Source organism: Suncus etruscus, chromosome 9 (genome assembly GCF_024139225.1).
Source record: "Suncus etruscus isolate mSunEtr1 chromosome 9, mSunEtr1.pri.cur, whole genome shotgun sequence".
NCBI lineage: Eukaryota > Metazoa > Chordata > Mammalia > Eulipotyphla > Soricidae > Suncus > Suncus etruscus.
In genome coordinates this window covers 66,661,912-66,687,051 of record NC_064856.1, presented here as the reverse complement: position 1 = coordinate 66,687,051, position 25,140 = coordinate 66,661,912, and the positions used below count along the sequence as shown (strand labels likewise).

General features: G+C 35.2%; 1 protein-coding gene across 1 annotated transcript in view; it reads left to right on the top strand.

Moving 5' to 3' along the window:
- The first annotated feature begins 7,406 nt into the window (after window positions 1-7,406).
- Window positions 7,407-25,140, top strand: part of SOX6 (SRY-box transcription factor 6) — a 558,762-nt gene continuing 541,028 nt past the window's right edge. The window contains exons 1-2 of the mRNA XM_049781120.1: window positions 7,407-7,449; window positions 22,589-22,659. The gene's annotated coding sequence lies outside the window, so the exon portion shown is untranslated. The remainder of the gene's footprint in view (window positions 7,450-22,588; window positions 22,660-25,140) is intronic.

Sequence of the window (25,140 nt, the reverse complement as noted above, 5' to 3'; positions counted from 1 at the left end):
CTGAAATAAAAGAGCTGCAAAATTCCTTTTTTCAGATGTTATTCATTCTTACTTATTCTTACCACAGTGCTCTAATGTGGTATGAGATTGACAGTTTTTTGTTGGTTTGTTTTGGAGCCACACCTGGCAATGCTCAGGAATTAATCCTGGCTTGGAACTCAGGAATTACTCCTGGTGGTGTTCTGGGAATCATATGCAATGACAGGGCTAAAACCTGGGTGGCAGCATGCAAGGCAAACTCTCTATGCTCTGTACTATCTCTTTAGCCTCTGAGATTGACAAATCATTTATTCTCTTCATTATTATATACTAAATAGGATATATAGTTAAATTAGCATCTATGATAGAAATTAATTAAAAGAAATGTTTTTAGTCATAATATTATTAATTTCAAGAATATTTAAATGAAATGCCTCATTAGAATAATCTAGGTTGCTTTCCTGTTCATTGAGTTGCAGTTGTGTTTACAGAAGAGTCAAGAAGAATTAAAATAGTTGCTTGGTTCTTTGCATTTTACAGCAACCATTTTGCCTTTGAATAATTGAATGACCACTGAATTCTAAGTGATATATATGTGTGAAAGTGATTAGAAGGAATAGTTTATTGCTTAAGTAGGCCTGATAAAAATAAAAATAAAAATTAAATTATTGGTGAATATATATTTAGTGGACTTGGCAGAGTTATGACTTACTCTTCTGTCATTGATACTTTTTCTTCTATTGTGTTTGCTCAGATATTCATTAGCACAAAATTTAATTACCTGTCATTTTTATCTCAAAACATTTGATGTGCTATTTCAAAAGGGACTTTCCTTATTTTTAGATCTCATATGCAAAATTTTTAGTTTTAATCAGTTATACTAAGTCTAGGTATTATAAAAGATGAATATAAATAATATAATAACTGCAAAAGATGTATACTTTAAAAATAACATCTTGCCAGAAAATTTTTTTATTAATCATACGATTAGATAATTTGTTAAATTGCATTTTCCTTCGATTCCTTCTCTTCCCTCTTTGATTTCTTTTGTTTTTCTCAAAAGTCTGTCGCTTTAGAATATATTTCTTCACATGGACCAGCCAACTTATATCTTAGTTATAATTTTTAATAATTTTTGGAGGGCATATATGGTGGTACTCTGGCTTACTACTGGCTTTGTACTAAGGGACCACTTTTGGAGATATTTGTGGACCATATGTGGTGACAAGGGATTGGACCCAGTTCTACCATGTGCAAAGCACATTTCTTACCCACTATACTATTTCACAAGCTGTGTTTTATAAGTCATGATATTAAGTCTGGTAGTATAGTAAATCAGTTTTTTATTTTCTTCAAATGAACTTTTCTTGAACATTCAGATTTTAATATATGATTTAGTCAACAAGTTTTATATATGCATATATTAGTACACATGTATACACAAGTAAGCAGTTAAAATTTTGACTGGATTAACATTGAGTACTTTGCTTGATTTTGTGATATTGATTTTATTACAATTTCTAGCCTGCTCATATTAAATTAACCTCCACTTATTAAGTTATTTACCTTATTCTCAAAATATTTTTTTCTTTTCTTTTTTCTATTCTCACAAATATTTTATAGTTCATCACAATGAAGTCTTCAATTTCATAAGAATTTTTATTTAAATTTTTGTATTATCTTTATGTAAATGATATTTCTATATATTATTATTTTTGTGTTGGGATTGACATTACATAGAAATGCAGTGTAAATTTTTGTGTACCTATTTTTTTTTTAAATGAATTGGCCCACTCAGTTGTTATAATTGTTTTTTGGAGTTATTTGGTTACACCCAGCGGCGCTCAGGGGTTACTTCTGGCTCTGTGCTCAGAAATCGCTCCTGACAGGCTCAGTCACCAAATAGGACGTTGGGATTTGAACCAAGGTTGGTCCTGTGTTGGACACATGCAAGACAAGCAACATACTGCTGTGCTATTGCTCCAGCCCTCAGTTATAATTTTTATCTATAGTCTTTTGAATTTTATACCAATACTATCATATCATCTGCATCTGTTGCTTTTTTTTCAATCTTATTTTTTTTTACTTTCTTGTTTAAGATTTTCAACACAATGTTGAGAATAGAAATAATGATGATAGTCTTCCTTGTTGTATGCTCTGTCCTAAGAAAAATTTTAAACATTTTATTAAATATGATTAAGTATGATTGAATAGTTGTTGAAAATATAATATTTATTAATTATTTTGGCATTGTTATAAAACTGCCAGTAAGTAGAATTTTCTTATTATGTTTATTTGAATGCTTTATATAGTTTTAAAATATACTTACTTTGTAATTTATCAAGAGAAGTATTTAAAAATCATTGTTATGAAAAATATCATTATAAATTTTCTGTTTTTCCTTTTATTTCTGCCACATTTACTTTTTATTTTACTTTATTTTTTGGATATTTGGGGTCACACCTGGCAGTGCTCAGCGGTTACTCCTGGCTCTGCACTCAGAAATCGCTCCTGACAGGCTCAGGGACCATATGAAATGCTGGAAATCAAACTAGGGTCTGTCCTGGGTTGGGCGAATGCAAGGCAAAGGCCCTATCACTATGTTATAGCTCTGGACCCAATTTCTGCCACATTTTGCTAAATATTTTGAGGTTATGTGATTAAGTTAATACACAATTAGAAGCACCAACTCCACTGGCAAAATGATCAAAGTTTAAACATATTGAATTAAAATGTTTTTTTCTCTGTGGAAAAAAAAGATTAAAATAAAAAAGAATAAGCCATACATCTAACATACCATACATGTTCCTTTATTAATAAGGGACTAAAATATATGATGTCCACCCACACACATTTGTTATCATTTGTTAAGTGTTTGCAGGTTATTGCTTTTAACCCATTACTGTTATCTTTTGTGTTTTGTTGTTTTTTAGAAGTTTATCTTATAAACCACCTATCATTAAGCTGTTAGACTGAAATTTAAATTTAATCTCTGTACAGAAAAAAATAAGCTTGCCAATTAATTAAAATTTTCTAAAAATTATTTACTACTCATTACTTTGTGGCTCCAAACTATTTTATTTAGGTGATATGTTTTATGAATAATTTAATCTAATTATCCTAAATATATTCAAGATAATTATTTTATTTTACATTTGAGGAAATTGGGATGCAATGAAATTAAATATATATTTATGATCATATACATGATAGACAAGATTTGTTTCAAGGTCTGTCTCCTAGCCTTTATTATTTCTTACTATATTAGATTACCTTCTGGTTCTTATTCTAGTAGCATTTGACATAATGACACAAATAATAAAGGTGAGGTTTGATGTATATATAGAGCTAATTTGTTTTTATTTTGAGATTCTGTGTGCTTCTAACTACTTCAGCATATAATTATATATATTTTAAAAATATATATTTGTAGAATAGGTTTAAATAAATAACTTTCCAGATGGTGTTGTATTTTTTTATACTCATTCTCTCTCTCTCTTTTTTTTTTTTGTCTCACCTGGCAATGCTCAGGAGTTACTCCTGGCTCTGCACTCAGAAATTGCTTCTGCCATGCTCAAGGGATCATATGAGATGCCAGTATTCTAAATGGGGTCTATCCTGTGTTGGCCATGTGCAAGGCAAACTCCTTACCACTGTGCTATCACTCTGGCCCTATCATACTCATTCTTAACTATTTTAAGATGATTCTGACAACTGAATATTCACTTGAAATTTAGAAAACCTCATTCTTTCATTATGCTACTATCCTAGTAGACCCATGAACATCACAAATATTTTAAACTTAATAGTAAGAATTGCTGCCATTTGTTCAGTACCCGAGTGCCAAGAAACTGAAATTATTGCTCTACATATATAATTTCATTTTAGTAACACACCTTTAAATAAGAATAGTATTTTGTACATTTTACAGACTTGGAAACTGAAGTTACCTATCATAGAAGAAGTGGTTACTGTGTCTTATTCTGTACTCTTAGAATATTAAGGGATTATTGCTGAATTAAAGAAGTTAGGGGGCTGAAGCAATAGTACAGCAGGTAGGGTGCTTGTCCTGCACAAGCCAACTCAGATTTGATCCCCAGAATCCTATTTGCTCCTCTAAGTACCATCAAGAGTAATTTCTGGGGCTGGAGCAATAGTGCAGTGGTAGGGCTTTGTCCTTGCATATGGCCAACCTAGAATGGACAGTGGATTGATTTCCAGCATCTCATATGGTCGGGGCTATTTCTGAGCTATTGTGCCATGTCTCTGGCCCCTTTCTTTCTTTCTTTTTCTTTCTTTCTCTTTCTTTCTTTCTTCTTCTTTCTTTCTTTCTTTCTTTCTTTTCTTTCTTTCTTTCTTCTTTCTTTCTTTCTTTCTTTCTTTCTTTCTTTCTTTCTTTCTTTCTTTCTTTCTTTCTTTCTTTCTTTTCTTTCTTCTTTCTTTCTTTCTTTCTCTTTCTTTCTTTCTTTCTTTCTTTCTTTCTTTCTTTCTTCTTTCTTTCTTTCTTTCTTTCTTTCTTTCTTTCTTCCTTCTTCTTCTTCTTCTTCCTTCCTTCCTTCTCCTCCTTCCTTCCTTCCTTCCTTCCTTCCTTCCTCCTCCTTCCTTCCTTCCTTCCTCCTCCTTCCTTCCTTCCTTCCTCCTTCCTTCCTTCCTTCCTCCCTTCCTTCCTTCCTTCCTTCCTTCCTTCCTTCCTTCCTTCCTTCCTTCCTTCCTTCCTTCCTTCCTTCCTTTCTTTCTTTCTTTCTTTCTTTCTTTCTTTCTTTCTTTTCTTTCCTTTCTTTCTTTCTTTTGTTGGTTTTTGGGTCCACACAGCAGTGCTCAGGGGTTACTCCTGGCTCTGCATTCAGAAATCGCTCCTGGCAGGCTGGGGTAACCATATGGGATGCTGGGATTTGAACCACCATCCTTCTGCATACAAGGCAAGCACCCTACCTCCATGCTCTCTCTCTGGCCCCTGCTATAAAAAATAAAAAGAAAAGAAAGAATTTAGCTCTAGTTCCAATCCCACCTATAGCCTCTTGTAATAATTCAATAGCTTCATTTTACTTTTTTTCTTTGGCATTGACTTTTATATTGAAAAAGTATGTAAATATAATTTTCATCTCTTTTGTTGCTTTACATTGTGACATGAAATTTTTCCCAGGCTATTAATCATGATTGTAGATGCAAATTTTAATAATCACATAATGGGATGGCTTATATTTTACTCCAAATGTCCTTTACTTTTGGATATAGGTTGCTTCAAATTATTATAATTATTTCAATTTTATTTCTTTTTATTCTTCTACATTTTTAATTAAGATGGGAGTCATAACACATGTCCAAAATGCAAACAGAAACCTGGAAAATGAAAGGTGAAAAATTTCAACTATTAAATTATTTTTAATATTCTTTTAGAATTTCAATATGCCTATTTGGGTACATTTATAGCTTTTCTTATTCTACAGAAATAATAACTGTAACTAGACTCATTTGTTCCACTCTTTTGTTGGGAGGGGGTGGCAAGAGTCTTAGAGTGATTGACACTTTGAAGACTTACTAAAATTTATAACAGATATTTTTAGGAAGATTTCTTAGTATCAACAAATAATGCATCATGTGACCATTATAATTTTTATAGATTATGAATTTCCTGCAACTCTTTTTTTTTGGCTACACCAAGCTGTAATTAGGACCTTGGTTTTGTACTCAGGGATCACTCCTGGTGGTGGTTAGGAATCTACATGTGGTGCTGGGATTGAACTTGGGTTGGTCACATATAGTATAAGCTTTCTCCTGATGTACTCTTTGGCCCCGTAAAACATTTTTTATAAACATTTAATAATCTATTATAGGTAGGTAAATATCTAATATAGTTATATCACATTTATATTTTGTATATTGTAAGTGTTTTCACATGTGAATTTGTGCATGTGCAATATATATCTTATCGACACATTGAATCTGTCAAACTAGGGAAGCCTAGTCATTTCAATCTACCATTTTAGATTAGCTTTGTTCTTTTTTGGGTGAGAACTTTTTGTGGCGCTCAGGAATTACTCTGGTTCTGCACTCAGGAATTACTCTTGGCAGGCTTGGGGGACTAGAGGGATGCTGGGGATCAAACCTAGATGGGCCTTCTGTAAGGTGAGCACACTATCTGCTGTGCTATCACTCTGGCTCCAACTTGGTTGTTTATACTGATATCAGTAATGATGATATATTTTAATGTTGTTTTTTAGTTACAGGTTGGCTTTAAAAATGTGCAATTTCAATTTCAAATAAATATCAATCTATTTTAAATTTATTTAAAATTTAGATTACATTTTATTAATTTGCCATTTGTTTGCAATATTATGAAATCCTGGATAACAGCTTTTCATCTTTCTGTATATGTTTCAGTGCCATCACACTATCACAAAGACTATCTTCCCTTCACCTTTAAATAAGAGAAAAGATAATGTGGTTGACAGTACTATTAATGATGTTTTCTTGTGCACATATTTCCAACACCATACCCATCACTAATGCACCGTCTTCTACTGTCAAGGACTTCAACCCTACCTCCTTATTCTTAAGCCCTCTTCTCAAACTCAGTTGTATGCATTAATTTTTCCATCGTATTGCCTTTAGACCTTTGTTGCTACCTTACCATGTATCTGTAAGCCCCATATATGAAAGAATCACTCTTTATCCATTTCCTTCAGGTTGACTTCATTCAGAATGGTATCTCTAGCTCCACCCCTGTTGATGCAGATTACATGATTTTGTTTTTCTTAAAGTTGCATAGTATTTCATTGTGTGTGTGTGTGTGTGTGTGTGTGTGTGTGTGTGTATGTATCACAACTTCTCCATCTGTTTATAAGTAATTAGGTATTTAAGTTGTTTTTATAACTTGGCTATTGTACTCAGTGCAGCAATGAACCTAGGGTGTATATATTTGTACAAATGTGTGTTTTCCCCCTACCATCAGTGAATAAGAACCCCTATGTTTCCTCATTTATGCCAGCACTGGTTGTTCTTATTCTTTTTGATGTGTGCTAGACTCTGTGGTGTGAGATGTTATTTCATTGTTACTTTGATTTGCATCTCCCTGATGATTAGTATGAGGAGCATATTTTTAGGTATCTTTTTGTTTGTGTTTCTTTATGGAGGAAGACTATTCATTTCTTCTCTGCCATTTTTGATGGGGTTGGATATTTTCCTTGGAAAATTCTATCAGTGACTTATATATTTTTTATATTAACCCCTTATCAGATGATCTGTGGGTAAATAGTTTCTTTCAATCTATTAACTGCTTTGGTATCTGGTCATCATTTACTTTGAGGTTCAGAAATGTCTTAATTTAATATAGTCCTGTTGGTTTATCTTTGTGTTCTCTTGCTTAATCAATGATGTTTCATCCTTATAGATGCCTTTAGCTTCAATGTCATGGAGAATCATGTTTACTTTTTCTCCGATGTACCTTATGGATTCGGGTCTGGTATCAAGGTATTTAATCTATTTTGATTTAATTTTCATGCTTGTTGTTACAAAGAGGTCTGAGTTCATCTTTGTGCATGTAGCTAACCAGTTTTTCCATTACCACTTGTAAAAGCTTTCCTTACTCCACTTAATAGTTTTTCTTCTATTATCAAAGATTAATTGATCATATACATGAGAGTGTGTTTCAGGATATCCCACTAGTGAATATTCATATTTCATTGATCTGAGTATCTATCTTTATTTCATTACTATGCTAGCTTAATTATTACTACTTTGTAGTATAGTTTGGAGTTGGGGAAAGTGATGCTTCCCATCTTTTATTTATTTATTTTTTAATTTAATTTTATTTATTTAAAGAAAATGAATCATATGCTTGGCATAGTTGATTATAATACATTTGTTTCCAGATAAGTAGTAGTTATTGAAAAAGTAGTTATTGAAAGAAATAAAAAGAAAGAATAAAATGGAAGAAAAGAGAAATAAAAGTACAGTAGTAAGTTCATTTGTGAAAATTATTGTATCACCAATGTCATTATTACAGTGGCAGAAGGTTTAGAAAGCACTTGCTGTATGACCAATCTGTTAAATTGGGGTGTTCCTTTAGGGATGATAGCATCAAAGAAATGAAGTTGTCCAGAAATTTAAAGTTATAATACTATGAATTTTAAGGGCATATACTCAGCTACAGGGCCTCCTGGGAGAAGGCTCTGTTTGAACATGGTGACTTTATTGTGGGCATGGATAAAGCTGCCAGACTTTCCTAGAAGAAAAAAGATACAGGAGAGGGTGCTTACGTTTCTTCTAAAAAAAGCCCTGATGATATCAGGCCAACAACTGGCACACCTGCAGTGTGGTCAGATTAGTATCCCCACAGGGAATCATAGAGGGTCAGTGATGAGGTATGCCATTGGTAAATGATGATTCTGAGTGGTGGAGGCAGCAACCATGGTTTTGGCAGGATGGGGGCTTGGCCCAGCTGAGATGCCCAACTCTGTGCTGTATGGGCCAGTGCAACCATAATCTTTCATGCCTTGGTTCACATCTCATTTGAGAAAAGAGTGAGTTTATTGAGATAGCCTGGTTTGAACATGGTGACTATATTTATCTTCCCATCTCTCCCCTCCCCCAAATTCTTTAGCTATTGGTCTCTGTGTGTGTGTATGTGTGTGTGGAGGTGGTGGTGGTTATTGTTTTATCCATATGAACTTCTGGATTATTTGATCTATTTTTTTAAAAAATGTTTTGGGTATTCTTATAGGGACTGCACTAAATCTGTACAATGTTTTGGAGAATATGCCATTTTGATAATATTAATCCCCCCAATCCATGAGCAGGGGATGTGTTTCCATTTTCTTATATATATATATCTTTTATTTTTTTGAAATAGTACTGTATAGTTTTCTATTTCATGTCTTTAATTAAGTTCTTTCTGAAGTACTTGGTTATTATCTTGGCCAAAGATAAAGTTATGAAACTTGCTGCTACATAGAAGAACTTAGAGACAATCATATTGAATGAAGTTTGTCAGAGGGAGAAAGACAGATGCAGAATTATATCTTTCATATGTAGGATACAAAGAAACATAATGGTGGAATAACAAATGCCCTAAAACAATTTAAACAGAGAATGTGATAATTATTATTTAGCAGGAAACATCATTTGGGAGGATTGGGAGATAGGACAAAGAAGGGGCAACATCTATGCTGGAGGGAGCATTCAATCAGGAGGAGGGGGTGATGCTATAAGGTGGCAAAATGTTAAGTATGAATCCCTATCAGCAATAGTACTATAAATCACAGTGCAAAATATTGTGTATATAAATGTATCTATCTATAAATTGTTTTTTGTAGAAGCAGACTGGTGAGAGGCAAATGGGGATTGGGGAACATTGATGGAGGGAAATGGACATAAAACCTAAAAAAATTCCATTAATGTTTTTGTGTTTTGGGGTTAGATGTCTTGTTCTTAGGGAAAAAATTCAGTTTTTCACCATTATAAATTATGTTGGCTATATATTGTCACGTATGATTTTTATTAAGTTACAGTATTTTTTTGGTGGGCCACACCTGGCAGCTTTTTGTGCTTACTCCTGACTCTGTCCTCAGAAATTACTGCTGGTGGGTTTGGGAGACCTATGGGATGCCTGGGATTGAACCTAGGTCAGCCATTTGCAAGGTAAATGTCCTACCCACTGTGCTATTGTTTCTGGCCTGGCTACATTATTTTTATGCTAAATTTATTGAGTTTTTATCATAAATTGGTATTGAGTTTGTCAAATACTTTCCCAGTATCTCATAATATGTTGATTTTTTCTGTTGTTAGTTGTTGAGGTCATACTCTGAGTGTTCAGGGACCAGGACCCACTCAGGTAATGTTCCTCGACCTGCTACTCCAGGTGAAAATTCAGGGTTAAGAAAAATTATACCTATTTGTGTTTGTAGACTGTGAGGATCTTTTCTGTTGTTGTGGTATATTATTTATTTTTCTTTTCCTTCTTTTAAGTAAAATCTTTATTTAATCACCATGACTACAAGATTACATGATTGGAGTTGGGTTTCAGTCATAAACAGAACACCTCCCTTCACCAATGCAACATTCCCACCAGCAATGCCCTCCCCCCCCAGTAGTATATTATTTTAATTGATTTATGTATATTCAACCATTCTTGCATCCCTAGAATGAATTCTTCTGGGTCATGGTGCATGATTCATTTGATCTATTATTGGATTCAGTTCACCAAGTTTTTCTGAGGATATTTCTGTTTTCATCAGCCTAACACAATCATCCTATAATTATCTCTTTGTGTGCTCTGTCCTTGTTTGATTTTTGGGATGAGGGTGTCGCTGACCTGGTAAAATGTGTTTGAAAGCATTCCCATTTCTTCATTTTTTAGGGAAGGATTTTATTTATTTAAATTTTTGGGAGGTGATCACTCACAGTAGTACTCAGGGATCACTCCTGGCAGTCTCCAGAGGCTATATAGGGTGTTGGGCATTGAACCCAGATTTAATATGTGCGAGATAAGCACCTTACCAGCTATACCATCTCTCCATCCTCCTGGAATAGTTTTAGATGGATCAGCATTATATCTTGTGTGAATATTTGATAAAATTCACTATTGAAGACATGGTGCTGGATTTCTGCTGGTAGGAAGATTTTTGGCTGCTTGTTTCTGTTTTTATAATTGTAACTGGACTATTCAAGCTACCTATTTATTTACATTAAAATGTAAGTTTATATTTATTTTGGGGCCATGCCTGATGCTTCTCATAGATTTTTGGCTCAGTGCTCAGAGATTACTCCTGATGATACTCAGGGTACATATGTGGTTCCAGGGGATTCTAGTCATTGTTGGCAAGGCATTCCTTATGCAAGGCAAGCTCCTTAATCCCTCTACTCTATAGCCCCTTTAGTTTCATCTGGTTCAGTTGCAAGGTGGTTTGATTCAAGAATTGGTCAGTTTCTTTTAGTTTTCAAATTATTTTTGCATAGGTATTTATAGAAATCTCAGGTTGTTATTATTATTATAGTTGTTGTTGTTATTGTTATTGTTATGTTGAGGATGGCTTTTTTGGCAATACCTAGCTATGCTCTGGGCTTACTCCTGATTTTGTGCCCAATTCCTGGTAGTGCTCGGGGGACCATTTTGGGAGGACCAGGGATTGAAATCATCAGTAACTTGCTGGGCAAGATCCTTACCCTCAGTACTGTATCTCTAAACCAACTTCAGATTCATTTATATTTCTTAGATATATATTATAATTTTATTTCTTTGTTTTAGGTTTTTCTAATTAAGATTTTTCTCTTTTGCTTAATGAGCTTAATTGAGGGTTTGTCAATTTTCCTTATCTTTTTAAAGAACTAGCTCCTCGTTTTATAGATTTAGAAAAACAATCAGAGTTTTTGGTTTTAGTTTCACTTATCTCACTTTTTTTTTTTTTTAATGTCCTGAGGCTTTGAGAGCTTCTTTGAGCAAAAATTTGTTCAGGTGTGTGAGACTGATGGTTCTTGTTATGTGATACTACTGAGTTTCAGTGCTGGGATTCACCAAGTTTCATAGTGCAATGAGGAACATTTAATGTGGGAAATGAAATTGGGGACCTAGTACATGTAAGGCAGGGGTCTCAAACTTGCGGCCCGCGGGCCATTTGCGGCCCTCCGCACAACATTTTGTGGCCCTGCCCTAGAGGAATCTTTTATTGTTTTGTTTTGTTTTAGTTGTTTGGGTCACTACCCCCAATGTTCAAGGCTTACTACTGACTTTGCACTCAAGGATCACCCCAACTTTGCCTCCTGCGGCACCCAGGTAAATTGAGTTTGAGACCCCTGATGTAAGGCATGTGCTCCAGCCCTTTGAATTACCTCCTGAACCCTAGATCCATTCTCTCTCTCTTTAATTTAGATTTTATTGTCTACGGTGTCATGATACTACAACCTCTCTTCCTCCCTCCTTCCCTCCCTCCTTCCCTTCCTCCTCCCACCCACCTTCCTCCTTCCCTCTTCTCTCCCTCACTCCTTCCCTCTTCTTCCTACCATCCTTTTTCCTCCCTCCTCCCTCCTCTTTCCCTCTCTCTTTTCCTCCCTCCTTCTCTCCTCCTCTACCCTCCCTTCTTCCCTCCTTCTTCCACCTCCTCCCTCCTTCCACTCTTCCTCCTCCCTCTCCCATCTCCTTCCCCCTCTTTCCTCCTCCCTCTTTCTCTCTCGTCTTCTCTCCCTCCCTCTCTTCTTCCCTTCCTTCCTTCTTTCCCTCCTTCCTTCCCTCCTTCCTTTCTTCCTTCCCTCTCTCCCTCCCTTCTTCCTTCCCTCTCTCCCTCCCTTCTTCCTTCCTTCCTTCCTTCCTCCTTCCTTCCTTCCTTCCTTCCTTCCTTCCTTCCTTCCTTCCTTCCTTCCTTCCTTCCTCCCTTCCTTCCTCCCTTCTTCCCTCCCATCCTCCCTCCCTTCCTCCTGTCCACCCTCCCTCCCTCACACCTTTCCTCCCTTCTTCCCTCCCACCCTCCCTCCCTCCTCCCTTCCTCCCTCTTCCCTTCCTCCCTTCCTCCCTCCTCTCTTCCTCTCTTCCTCACTCCCACCCTCCCTCCCTCCCACCCTCCCTCTCTCCTCCCTCCCTCCTCCTTCCTCCCTCCCTTCCTCCCTCCCTCCCTTTCTCCCTCCTCCCTCCTCACTTCCCTCCCTCTTTCCTTCCTCCCTTCCTCTCTCTTTCCTTTCTCCCTCCCTCCTACCCTCCCTCCCTCCCACCGTCCTTCCCTCCCTCCCTTCCTCCTTCTCTTCCTTCCTTCCTTCCTTCCTTCCTTCCTTCCTTCCTTCCTTCCTTCCTTCCTTCCTTCCTTCCTTCCTTCCTTCCTTCCTTCCTTCCTTCCTTCCTTCCTTCCTCCTTCCTTCCTTCCTTCCTTCCTTCCTTCCTTCCTTCCTTCCTCCCTCCCTTCCTTCCTCCCTTCTTCCCTCCCATCCTCCCTCCCTTCCTCCTGTCCACCCTCCCTCCCTCACACCTTTCCTCCCTTCTTCCCTCCCACCCTCCCTCCCTCCTCCCTTCCTCCCTCTTCCCTTCCTCCCTTCCTCCCTCCTCTCTTCCTCTCTTCCTCACTCCCACCCTCCCTCCCTCCCACCCTCCCTCTCTCCTCCCTCCTTCCTCCTTCCTCCCTCCCTTCCTCCCTCCCTCCCTTTCTCCCTCCCACCCTCCCTCCCTCCTCACTTCCCTCCCTCTTTCCTTCCTCCCTTCCTCTCTCTTTCCTTCCTCCCTCCCTCCTACCCTCCCTCCCTCCCACCGTCCTTTCCTCCCTCCCTCCCTCCCTCCCTCCCTCCCTCCCTCCCTCCATCCCTCCCTCCCTCCCTCCCTCCCTCCCTCCCTTCCTTCCTTCCTTCCTTCTTCCTTCCTTCCTTCCTTCCTTCCTTCCTTCCTTCCTTCCTCCTTCCTTCCTTCCTTCCTTCCTTCCTTTCTTTCTTTCTTTCTCTTTCTTTCTTCTTTCTTTCTTTCTTTCTTTCTTTCTTTCTTTCTTTCTTTCTTTCTTTTCTTTCTTTCCCTTCTCTCTTCCCCTTTCCTCCTTCCCTCCCTTCCCTCCTTTTGTCCCTCCCTTTCCTCCTTTTGTCCCTCCCTTCCCTCCCTCCCTCCCTCATGCCCTCCCTCTCCTTCTTCCTTCCTTCCTTTCCTCCCTCCATATTAACATTTTTATTGGAAAAGTCCTGTGCTCAAGGCTTACTCCTGGCTCTCTACTCGGAAATCACTCTGGCTGTGCTTTGGTCACCATGTCCATTGCCATGATTAAACCCACATTGACTGTGTTTACTACTTTATACTCTTTCTGGCCCCAGGAAGATTTTATCTTTTAGGATTGTAAATGCCATTCCACTCTAGCACAGTTTTTGCCCCACAAAAATCTTATGACTAACCTAGTTAATGTAAAACATTAGCAATATTGAAATGTCATCAAAACTAGTGTATATAAAATATGTATTTAGTAATAGACATTTAAAATTGATTTTCCACTCATCACTGGTGAGTGTAGTTAGAGAAATGACTACACTAACAACTATCATGTCAATAGTTGTGAGTGAGAGAAGTAGAGTACCTGTCTCAAATACAGGCAGGGGGTGGGGGAAGAGAGAAGTGGGAGGCATTGATGGTGGGAAGGTTGCTCTGGTGAAGGGGGGTGATCTTTTATCATAACTGAAACCCAACTCCAAACATGTTTTTAAATAAAGATATTATTAAAAATAAAATTAATTGTGATATTTAAGAATTTAAATTTTATTTGCCCATTTCATTTTATCATTTGTAAAGATTCAATTTTGTGGCATACTCTTATATTTTTAAAACATATTTGTTGGCTCTCTCATTTCCTTCTGTTATACTACAATGAGAAAATTAATGTATTTCAGTTTGTGTTGTTCCTACTAGCTTTATTATTGTTGTTATTATTATTATTATTATTAGTCTGTATTTATGTCTGTATTTATTTGAGCATAAGCCAAAGATCTAATTTGGTCTGGGAAAGCCTAATTCATAGGGCAGTTGACTTTCCCATTGTGTAATTATTGAGTGTGATGATGAGGGTAGCATTGCCAAGCACACAGTCCTAAAGTCATGTCAGCTTAAATCATTCTTTATAAAGTAAGTAGTATTAGCAGCTACTCATATGTGTAAGTTGTGACTTGTATATGTATCAATGCTGGCTAGTGAGATAGATAGTTAGTGGCTATCAATGCTCGTGAGAAAAGGAGAAAGAAAACGCTCTCTGATTTGTGGAAGTCTTTCTCTCCCATTCCCTCCTTCTCTTCTACCTTTCCTCCCTCCCTTTTCTCTTTACTTCTCCCCCTCTCTTTATTTATACATATCTGGTTGTGCTCATAGTTTACTCCTGACTCTGTGCTCAGAGATCATTCCTGGAGGAACTTGGGGGAACCTTATACAGTACCAGGAATCTAACCTGGGCAGGCTACATGCAAGACAAGTGTCTTAATCCCATATACTATTTCTCTTGCCTCAATTTTACAAAATGTCACAATTTTTTCCACTTTACTGTCAAATCCATGAAGTTGCCAACATTGCTTCATTCCTTTTTTATTTTTCTAGTGCTTAACATACTGTCTGGATTTCAGTATGGAATTACTACGAAACTGGGATCTTCTGTTTGAATTAGGACTCTTAGATGATTATCCTTTTATTACCCCTTTTTTTTCTCCTCTTATAACATTTCTCTACCTTTCAGTTTCTATCATGAGTTGAAAATACCTAAAAAAATAAAGGGGACACGCATGTTATAAAGCAAGTTCAGACTATGTTGATTTTCTGTATTCATATAAATTATTTTGGGTTTAATCCAGTTGATAATGCAGCTGTTGTTTTTATAAGCTCATTCTGAGTACATATTTGTAGAACAGGCGGTGTCATTTTGTCTAAGTAACTTAGTGTTATTTGCCTTATACTTTAAATTACAGAGTTCCATTACTAAACTCATTATTTGTGGTTAAGAGGGAGTGGTACTGAGCGGTAACAAGTTTCTTAAAATGAATTTTTAAATGGACCCTATTGAAATCTTTAAATTTATCTTGACTCAACTGTCTGGAAGTTTAAAGTACATAGAATTTTTTTTTCCTCACTTTTCATTAGTTTGCTCTATAGAAAGAAAAGAATGATCATGAAATTTATGGGCTTAAAAAGTTTGTTCTTATTTTTCAGAATTTGTTAAATGATTGTTCTTTATTTTCAATTATTCTTACAATTTTTGCTGCTAGAATTGAACCCAGAGCCTAATTCATGAGAAGCTTGTACTCTGCCACCGGCTAAATCTGTGACTTGTGATTTATTTTTAAATGTTCTACAGTTTTATTCTTTGTTGTGATTAGACTCAGAGAGAAAAAAACTCAGCAGTGATATAATACTCTTTTCTTTCTGAGTATTATAATGCTCGACAAATGTTGAAACCATTCTAATACTTTTATATAATATATTTATAGTTTATAATATTCTAATATTTATCATATAATAAATACAAATAGTCAGTTTCTGGATATCTGGGATTTTGCTTAATTGTTTTGTACCACAGAACTTCAAATCCACATGTTGTACTTTGTGGGCACTGAAAATGTTAAAGGAATTTCTTGTATTATTCTTAAATTCTTAAGTCCAAACAACACACCCCAATAAGTAAGATAGATTTTAATAAATTAGATTTAGATTTAAGTTCTATCTCTAGTTTCTAATCCAATTATATATTTAAAATGTTTTTAAATTACAAACTGGAATTATGAAATCACTATCTTTCATGTAAGACAGAATATTTATAGTTATAAAATGTTTATTTTTTGTAGAAATTTTTGTTAGTATATATACACATTTAATATACTGTATGCTCAGAAGTTTTTGAATTGTAGTGTTCTAAAATAGATTCATATTTTAGAATGGATTCCCAAGTCATACTCGCAGAATTATAGTCAGAAGGTTCGGTGGGACTAAAAGATTGTAAATTTGGACAGTTGAACATTTAAATAAATTATTTTAATAAGCATCCAAGGTGGATTTGTTTAAGTATCCTGTTCTGATAAACACTTTTTCTCTAGTCTTAGTTATACAAACATTTGACTTTTGTTTGTAAATTAAAACCATCTATATTTGAAATCAGTATTCTGTAAGAAAAGCAAAGATATTGAAAATATAATAATGGGAATAATTTCAGTGGTATACTTTGCTTAGAGGAGCAGATGACATGAAGGAAGACACTGCTAAGAAAATCAGATGACACGAAGGGAGAGATAAAAGAGAGCAAGTTTATTGAGTGAAAAGTTAAAAAATACATTGCAGTGGAAGGATATAGTACAGGATATTTTTTTATATATAGCTGACCTAAGTTCAATTCCTGGCACTGTGTATGGTTCCCTGAGTCATGTCAGGATATATATGTGTTTGTATACATGTATGCATACATACACATATATATCATATTTCTTTTTCATCCACTGACAATTTTTTTGATTCCGAACCAATTGCCTTTTGCTATCTTCTCTCTCTATAAGTGCATTTATATTTTTTCTTATTGTCAAGACTCAGTATACAAGTTTTGGAGATTGAGTCACATTAATTTTGTAAATAGAATATGGAACCTTTTAGTCTATTTGTTCTTGATCCATATATTTATAATAAAAATTTTAAACTGAAATACATATTTTATTTATAATTATGTGTGTACCATATATATTTACAGTTACCAAAACAGCCAGGTAACTGCCTAGAAAGCTTTTTAAATAAAATCTGAATTTCTGGACTCTGCTGAAAAGATACAAACCAGAAGTTCCTGGCATGTGCCTGAAGTTTTTGTTTTTAAAAAGATCCAAAAGGTTAGTATTAACATCAGTCTTGTTGCAGATGGTGTTTAAGAACTATTCTCCTCTTATATCTATATTAAATTTTGCTACTAACCAATTATTTCCTTTCTTCAGTCATCAATACACCTCAGTCAACATGGGATCAGAATTGCCTAAATGACGAGCCAGTACATCATTTTTGATAGTTGTAAAAATGTGTCATTTAGGCAATTCTGATCCCATGCTGACTGAGGTGTATTGATGACTGAAGAAAGGAAATAATTGGTTAGTAGCAAAATTTAATATAGATATAAGAGGAGAATAGTTCTTAAACACCATCTGCAACAAGACTGATGTTAATACTAACCTTTTGGATCTTTTTAAAAACAAAAACTTCAGGCACATGCCAGGAACTTCTGGTTTGTATCTTTTCAGCAGAGTCCAGAAATTCAGATTTTATTTAAAAAGCTTTCTAGGCAGTTACCTGGCTGTTTTGGTAACTGTAAATATATATGGTACACACATAATTATAAATAAAATATGTATTTCAGTTTAAAATTTTTATTATAAATATATATGGTACACACATAATTATAAATAAAATATGTATTTCAGTTTAAAATTTTTATTATAACACCATGATTTACTAAGTTGTTAATATACAGTTATTTCAGCAATTAAATGTTCAAACACCAGTCTTACCATTAGTGACCTTCCCTCCATCAGTGACCCAGTTTCCTACTCACAACCCAGCCTGCCCTATTGCAGGCACAGACAAATTTACTTCATATTGTTTATTACAATAGAATGATGGAAATATCAATCCTTAGAACAATAAGGGTCAATTTGAAATAATAGTTCTATCTCTCAATGCTGTTGCTTAAGTCATTGTCTAAGAATTATGGTTTGTGCTAGTTGAGCCTTCTGTGTTACTGTTTAGGCTCACTGAGCTTGGTTGTCTTCAAGGAAGCTTTCCCAATTGAGAATGCTGTGATTCTACTACTACAAAATTTTAAGGCTGACTGAGTGGTTCAGGAGCAGATTTGTCTTAGCAGTTTAATGAGGTTAAATTGTGGTGCTGGGCCATTTTTGTTATAGGATGTAGTGTGGTGTGGCTCTAGGCTGCTGTGTTTTCAGGCAGAAAGGAATTCTGTTCCCACTCCTTCTAAGAAGGCCCCAGAGTTTTTGATCAAGACCAGATTACCTGGGAAGAGTTAGAGGCCATTATTTTATTTTGTAGCTTAGTAGAAGAGCTTTTCCATTTTTAGCCAGGAAGATGGCAAGTGTGGATGAAGGTGCTGGATTTTTCTGGTGGTGTGTGTGTGTGTGGGGTTTGCGGGTTGTTGGGGAGACTTGGCATGCCCCCATTTTGAGAATAACCAGAGTTATTTAGCCCATAGTCTGGTCCCACCTGAGGGTTCAGTTGCCTATAATATGTAAGTTGTGGAGATGGGCCTTTTCTCTTGCTACAAATTTTTATTAGGCAAAAAGTTAATCATCTTTAACTTTGACACCTCTAGCAGCAGAATTTTATTTTATGATCAACTTATTCCAGAGCTTTTAAAATCCTTGTTAAGAATGATCTAAAATCCATCTCTTTTAATTCCCATACATTAATGCCATTTTATATTTAGAAAGAACAAAGATAAATAACTTTAAACTGACATATACAATATTGTATTCACTGTATGAGATATTGCCAGATCTTTTTGGCTTGAAAATATTAAATTGGATATACTCCTTCTCTGCAAAGTGGACTATCTGGGCTAGATATGCAGTTATCAAAATGTTGTCCGTGAATGCATAGGGACCCCTGAGACCCTTTCAAGGAGTCTGAAAAGTCAAGATTATTTTCATCATGATACTAAATAGCTCTTTGCCCTTTTCACTCTATTGACATTTATATTGAGGATGCAAAGCAATTTTGGTCAAAACTACTGGTGCCTTAGCACAAATCAAGTCAATGTTTCTAAGTCACATTAGCTGTTATGACATTATTATTATTATTTTTATTATTTTGATTTTGAGACACACCCAGTGGTGCTCAGGGTTTACTCCTGACTTCACAAATAGGGATCACCCTTAGCAGAACTGCAGGTACAGTCATATAGGGTGCTGTTGGGGATCTAACTCCTGACTGGCTGTGTGCAAGGCAAACACCATATCCAAGCCCCATCAGGAATGATCACTGACTGAAAAAACAGGAGTAAGCACTGGCACTGCTGAGTATGTAAACCCATCTCCCCAAATCAGTTTACAGGCACTGTAGATAAAGCATAAGGATTTTTAAAATGTATTATTTTTATTCTTTTAATATTTAATGTAATTATCAGTAATTGGGGGGATTTGGACCACAGAGGTATCTGGTTAACACATCTAAGTATCATAATTTTCTTTAGGAAAATAGTGTGTTGAAAATAGAGTTGCAAAATGAACTCTCTCTCTCTCTCTCTCTCTCTCTCTCTCTCTCTCTCTCACTCTCTCTCTCACATCAGAGCTGGCAGTGTGGGGGGGCTTACCACTGGTTTAGGCAGGGCATGTGGGGCCAGGAAGTGAACTCTGGGCTTCTGCATGTAAAGCATGTGCTTCAGCCTATTGAGCTTATTGGCCCAGCGTATCTGTGTTATATTTATAGAGTTTGATATTTATATAGTTTTAATCTCTCTTTTACTCCCTTTCTCCTTTTCTCTTCACCCATCTAGCACTTCCTTTTAATTCAATATACAAAACAAAATAACAAACAAAAAAACCCACGAAACAAAACAAAAAACCCAAACCGGTTGCTGTAACTTATTGGCTCATTCTGTATAACACAATTAAATCAATTTAATCAGTGGGTTCAAAACTTTTAAATTACCAACATGACTTTTTTTTTGAATTTTTATTGTGAACAAAGTGGATTACAAATCTTTCACAGTATTATTTAAGGTACTTAGTGACAATGAATCAGGGGCATTCCCACCACCAGCGTTGTCCTCCCTCCACCCCTGTTCCCAGCATACACCCCATATCTCCCTCCTTTGCCCCCCACCCCACCCCGGACTGCTACTGTAACTGGTTCCCTCTGTGTATAGCTTGTAAATTGGGTATTGGGTCTATTGTCGACCAACATGACTTTTAAGGACAAAATACCATGATTTAATGTAAAGGTAGACATACTTTTGTTGCAGATGTTTCTGTGAGCACTTTAGTTTTTTGACTTTCAGAACTAGAAAGTCATTTAATCCAACTTTGCATTTAATATTGAAACCTTTTTGCTAAATGAAATTAAGATAATGGGCAGGATTATAAAAAAGATATAGGTGTGGCCCAGAGACAGTTTTAAGAAGGATTAAAACATTTTGCTTGAAAGCTTTTAAAATCTAATTATACAGTGAAGTGGCAGTGTTTTTATTTGCTATTTACCTTTGATCTATTTCATTGAAAAATGCTTATGGTTTCTTCATTTGATGTCAAGATACTTGTTTGAAGTTGCCTTGTATTTCAGAGATATTTTAACTCATATTAATATTTGTTTTTCTTGCCCTGATTAATAAAAAAGAAATAATCCTGGATTTGAGTAACTTATTTTGAATGTATAGTGATATACTAAATTTACAAGTAACTATTGCCTTGAGAAAAATTAAATACATTGAATAAAATAGCTAAATAACATTAATAATAAAGATAAGAGTAAGCAAGTAAAGATTAGTCTTCTCACTCAGTGTTAACATTTTTTAAAAAATAATATCTTTATATAAGCACCAGGATTACAAACATATTTGTAGTTGGGTTTCACTCATAAAAAGAACACCCCCCCCCACCCTTCACCAGTGCAACCATTCCACCACCAATGCCCTCCATTTCCTCCTCTCCCACTCCCTGACTGCCTGTATTCAAGACAGGCATTCTATTTCTCTCACTCATTACCATTGTGATGATAGTTGTTAGTATAGTTATTTCTCTAACTGCACTCAACACTCTTTGCGGAAAGTTTTATATCATGGGTCCGGTCCTTTCAGTTCTCATCTCTATTGTCTCTGGGTATTATTACAATAGTGTTAAAATTTTAATTGTGTGTATTTTAAACATGTATACAGTTGTATGTGTGCTTTTTCCATAAATTTTTTCTTAATTAATTTACATTTGTGTGTATTTTTCATAAATTAATTGATTCTTATACTTTTAATTTTTATTTTTGGTTTTGGGCAACACCCTGCAAAGCTTAGGGCTTACGTCAGGCTATGAGCTATGGGATCACTCCTGGCAGGGTTTAGGGAACCATTTACATTTCCTGCAATCAAATGCAGGTTACTGAGTGTGAGACAAGAGTCTTACCCCTTTATTGATCTGGTCCCTAAGATAAACTTTTGGTTGTTTCAAAAAAAAAAAAAAAACAAAAAACTTTGAGGAGTAAATCCATGATTTTATTTTATTTTTGTCTTATTTATTATTTATTTATTTATTTATTTATTTATTTACATATTTAGTCACACCTGACAATACTTAGGGGTTACTCCTAACTCTGCACTCAGGAATCACTCTTGGTGTTGCTTGGGAAATCATATGGGATGCTATGGATTGAACCTAGGTTGACCACATGCAAGGGAGATGCCATACCTTCTGTGCTATCATTTTGGCCCCCTTATTTGACAAAAAAGCTATTTTAATTAATATATAATAATCTATAAAATTGTATTTGTTTTATATATGATGTAATTTTATTCATAAGATAATATCATATTGATATTTCCAGTTCAGTCAGAGTTACACTTGCTGAATGAATGAGCAGAAAAATGGAAGAATTTATGTATGATGGGGTTTCACTTTATCTAATAAATTTTTCTAGAACTAATAGTTATTGCTCTGGCATTTTCCTTCTCTATTTTCTTACTTTTGTGTTTCCCTCAAGGCCAAAGTGCTAGAGTGTAGAGTTTTATAATTTTGGAGAAAAACCTTCTTTAGCCAAAAGTTTTTTTTTTTTTTTTGGTTTTTGGGCCACACCCGGTAACGCTCAGGGGTTACTCCTGGCTATGTGCTCAGAAGTTGCTCCTGGCTTGGGGGACCATATGGGACACCGGGGGATCGAACCGCGGTCCGTCCAAAGCTAGTGCAGGCAAGGCAGGCACCTTACCTTTTAGCGCCACCGCCCGGCCCCTAGCCAAAAGTTTTTAAGGTCTTAAAAATGTGGCCACTTTTATTCTAAAATGTTGCTTGGTATTATCATTTTGAAAAATGTTGTTAGATACAATGAAGACAATTATATAACTAAGAAATAGTGTAATATTTCCAGAATTTAATATCTTTAATAAGTAATATAAATATAATTTATTTGTTATGCTAATTTCCATTTATCTTTCTCATTTTTTAGGTCACTTTCATGAATTCAAAGGCAATTTACCAGTGATTTCTGGGTGCTGGGGCTGACTTCTGTGCGTATTTGTAAGTATTGACTCATAAATATTATTTTTGAATAATAAAGTATTATAGTTTGTAAGCAGAACTTTTTTATATGAAGTTCAGCCATTTAAAATATGTTATGTATTTTTTTTATGTTTTCTTATAAGAAGTGTAGAAAAAATCAGCTGTTAAAAAGAGCCTCAGTTGGTTGCGATTTTCAGTGACAGAATACAATGGCAGGCTTCTTTATATATAATAGCTGAGAAAAAAAATCTTATTCTTTGAAAATGAGGATCTATTATTGGACTTTTATTACCTTAAAGGGGATAGTTTATATACACATGCATAATTTACTCTAATGATTTCTTGAAGTTTTCTGGTTCCCTAAATTTTAGAAGTTGTTATGGCTGCGATTATAATGAAAATTATGAAATAGTAAGAATTCACAGAGTTGTCAGTATATGAATCATGCTGAAAACTAAAGACAGATGTAATGAATCTACAGTTAATATATAATTGATAGCAAAACAGAAGTTTCTCCTGTCTTTTTTTTTATTGTCCCTGAAGACCATTTCATTTAAATGGTGCTTTGGAGAAAAATCTTTAGAAAGATAAATAGAAGATAAATATCAAGAAAAAAGCAGCATGAACTTCAATGATAAATTAAAATACTTTTAAAAATACTTCTTTATGGGGAAGTAACTGAACCCAGGTCCTCATATATGTGAGACATGTATATCATTGAGTTATGATGTCTGGCTCCTTAAGCTAGTTCATATTTAAATGTGTACCATGTTGGCATCTAAGACTTCATACATTTGATAGCAAAGATACAGGAAACGTTACTTTCATAGTTAGGTCTCCTGAAACTGGAAATAATCATTATAAAGTAAACTTTAAACAATTTATAGATAAGAAGAGAATAGTGAGAATTTATTTCAAGTCAGCGTAACTTTTATGTTTTGGAATAGCATTGATTAGGGCAGTCATTTTGAACCAACTTGAAAAAGTAGATATGGATATTTTAATTTAATTCATTTTGTATATTATTAATGCTTTAAGAATGAATCACTTATTTTTATGAATATATCAATTAACATTTTACTATTTGAAGGCTTAATTGTAATGTTAAGCACAAAGTATTAAGCCTCACAGTTCATTTGAATTAAGCATAAGCTTTCAATTTGAGGAAGTGATCATAGTCAGGATTAGAGGCAAAGAAGATGGAGGAAATGTATTTCTTAAGGACTCTTGTGAAAAAGGATGATCCCAAAGCGACGAGCTTCTACCATTAGATTTTCATTGTCTCGTATTTGCTTTTTTCTATCTTTTACCTTCTTTCTCTTTTTTCATATTATTTAGTCATACCCTTTAGTAATTTTTAGGGTTTGTTAAATTAAAAACATGACAAATAAGATAATTGTCACATTTCAACCAAGGTAACTTTCATTTAGAACAGCTTACATTTCTCATAATCAAAAAGCTGTTTCCAGAATTCTTCACTTCTGTTGCAGCCCTCCTCCCTACTCCAAGACATAAATAGGCTTGCTTTGCTTTGCGTAGAGGGGATATAGTTAGCTGAGATTTTTCTTGTGACCTAACAAAGAGAGAGGATAAAAATAGAAGGGACATTGTGGATATAGTTTTCACATGGTTATTTCTGGTGTTCAACTTAAAAACAAAAACAAAAAACTTCTAGTTAGATTTTGATCATTTAAGCAGAAGTTAAACTAATCATACAGGCCTAAGGAAATAATTTTTCAGTTTTGAGATTTTTTGTTTCCTTATTTAAAGCATGAACTTTGTTGTTCCTTTGGTCAGTGGTCTTAAGTTTCTTGTTAGGGCTATGCCCTGGTTGTGGAACCTTCTTTAAAGAAATGGAGCAGGATTCAAGGATTAAGATAAATTAGTTAAAGTTAATATGTCATGCAGAATGCTTGAGTTCCCATTTCTTTCAGGTATTCTGTAATTTTTCCACCACTTATACTGAATGAGGAGGCTGTTCAAACAATAGAAATATTTATCTAGTTTGACCAGAAAACAGATAAATGGGATTAGTGACAATGGCTTCTTTTAGGAACTTTCTTTCCATGCCCTGAAACTACTCATTTGCTATGTGATCTAAGGCAGAAAGTTATACCTGAAGGCTATGGGAAGGTTACTAAGTAAGGTGTGTAGAAGCCAGTCTGTGAGATAAGAAGGTGGGATATTGTTTTGCACATCCATAATGAATGGAGGACACCAAACAGTGTGTGAGAACCGATTGGAATCTTACCCATTTACATCTACTACCTAGGTCAGAAGGGGGAAAACTGTGAAAGAAAATGGTTGTCTTTTTAGAGTTTAAAGCTTCTTATTCAATATTTCTGTCCCTTTAAAAATAAAAGCATACCTCTTTTTATCCAATATAGGCATTGTATGAGAAGATCTAGTTTTCAGTTAATCCTTTATCTCTTTTTAAAGAATAATCTTGTAGGAACTGAGATAGTACAGCAGTTAGGACACATTTCTATCAAGTACCAG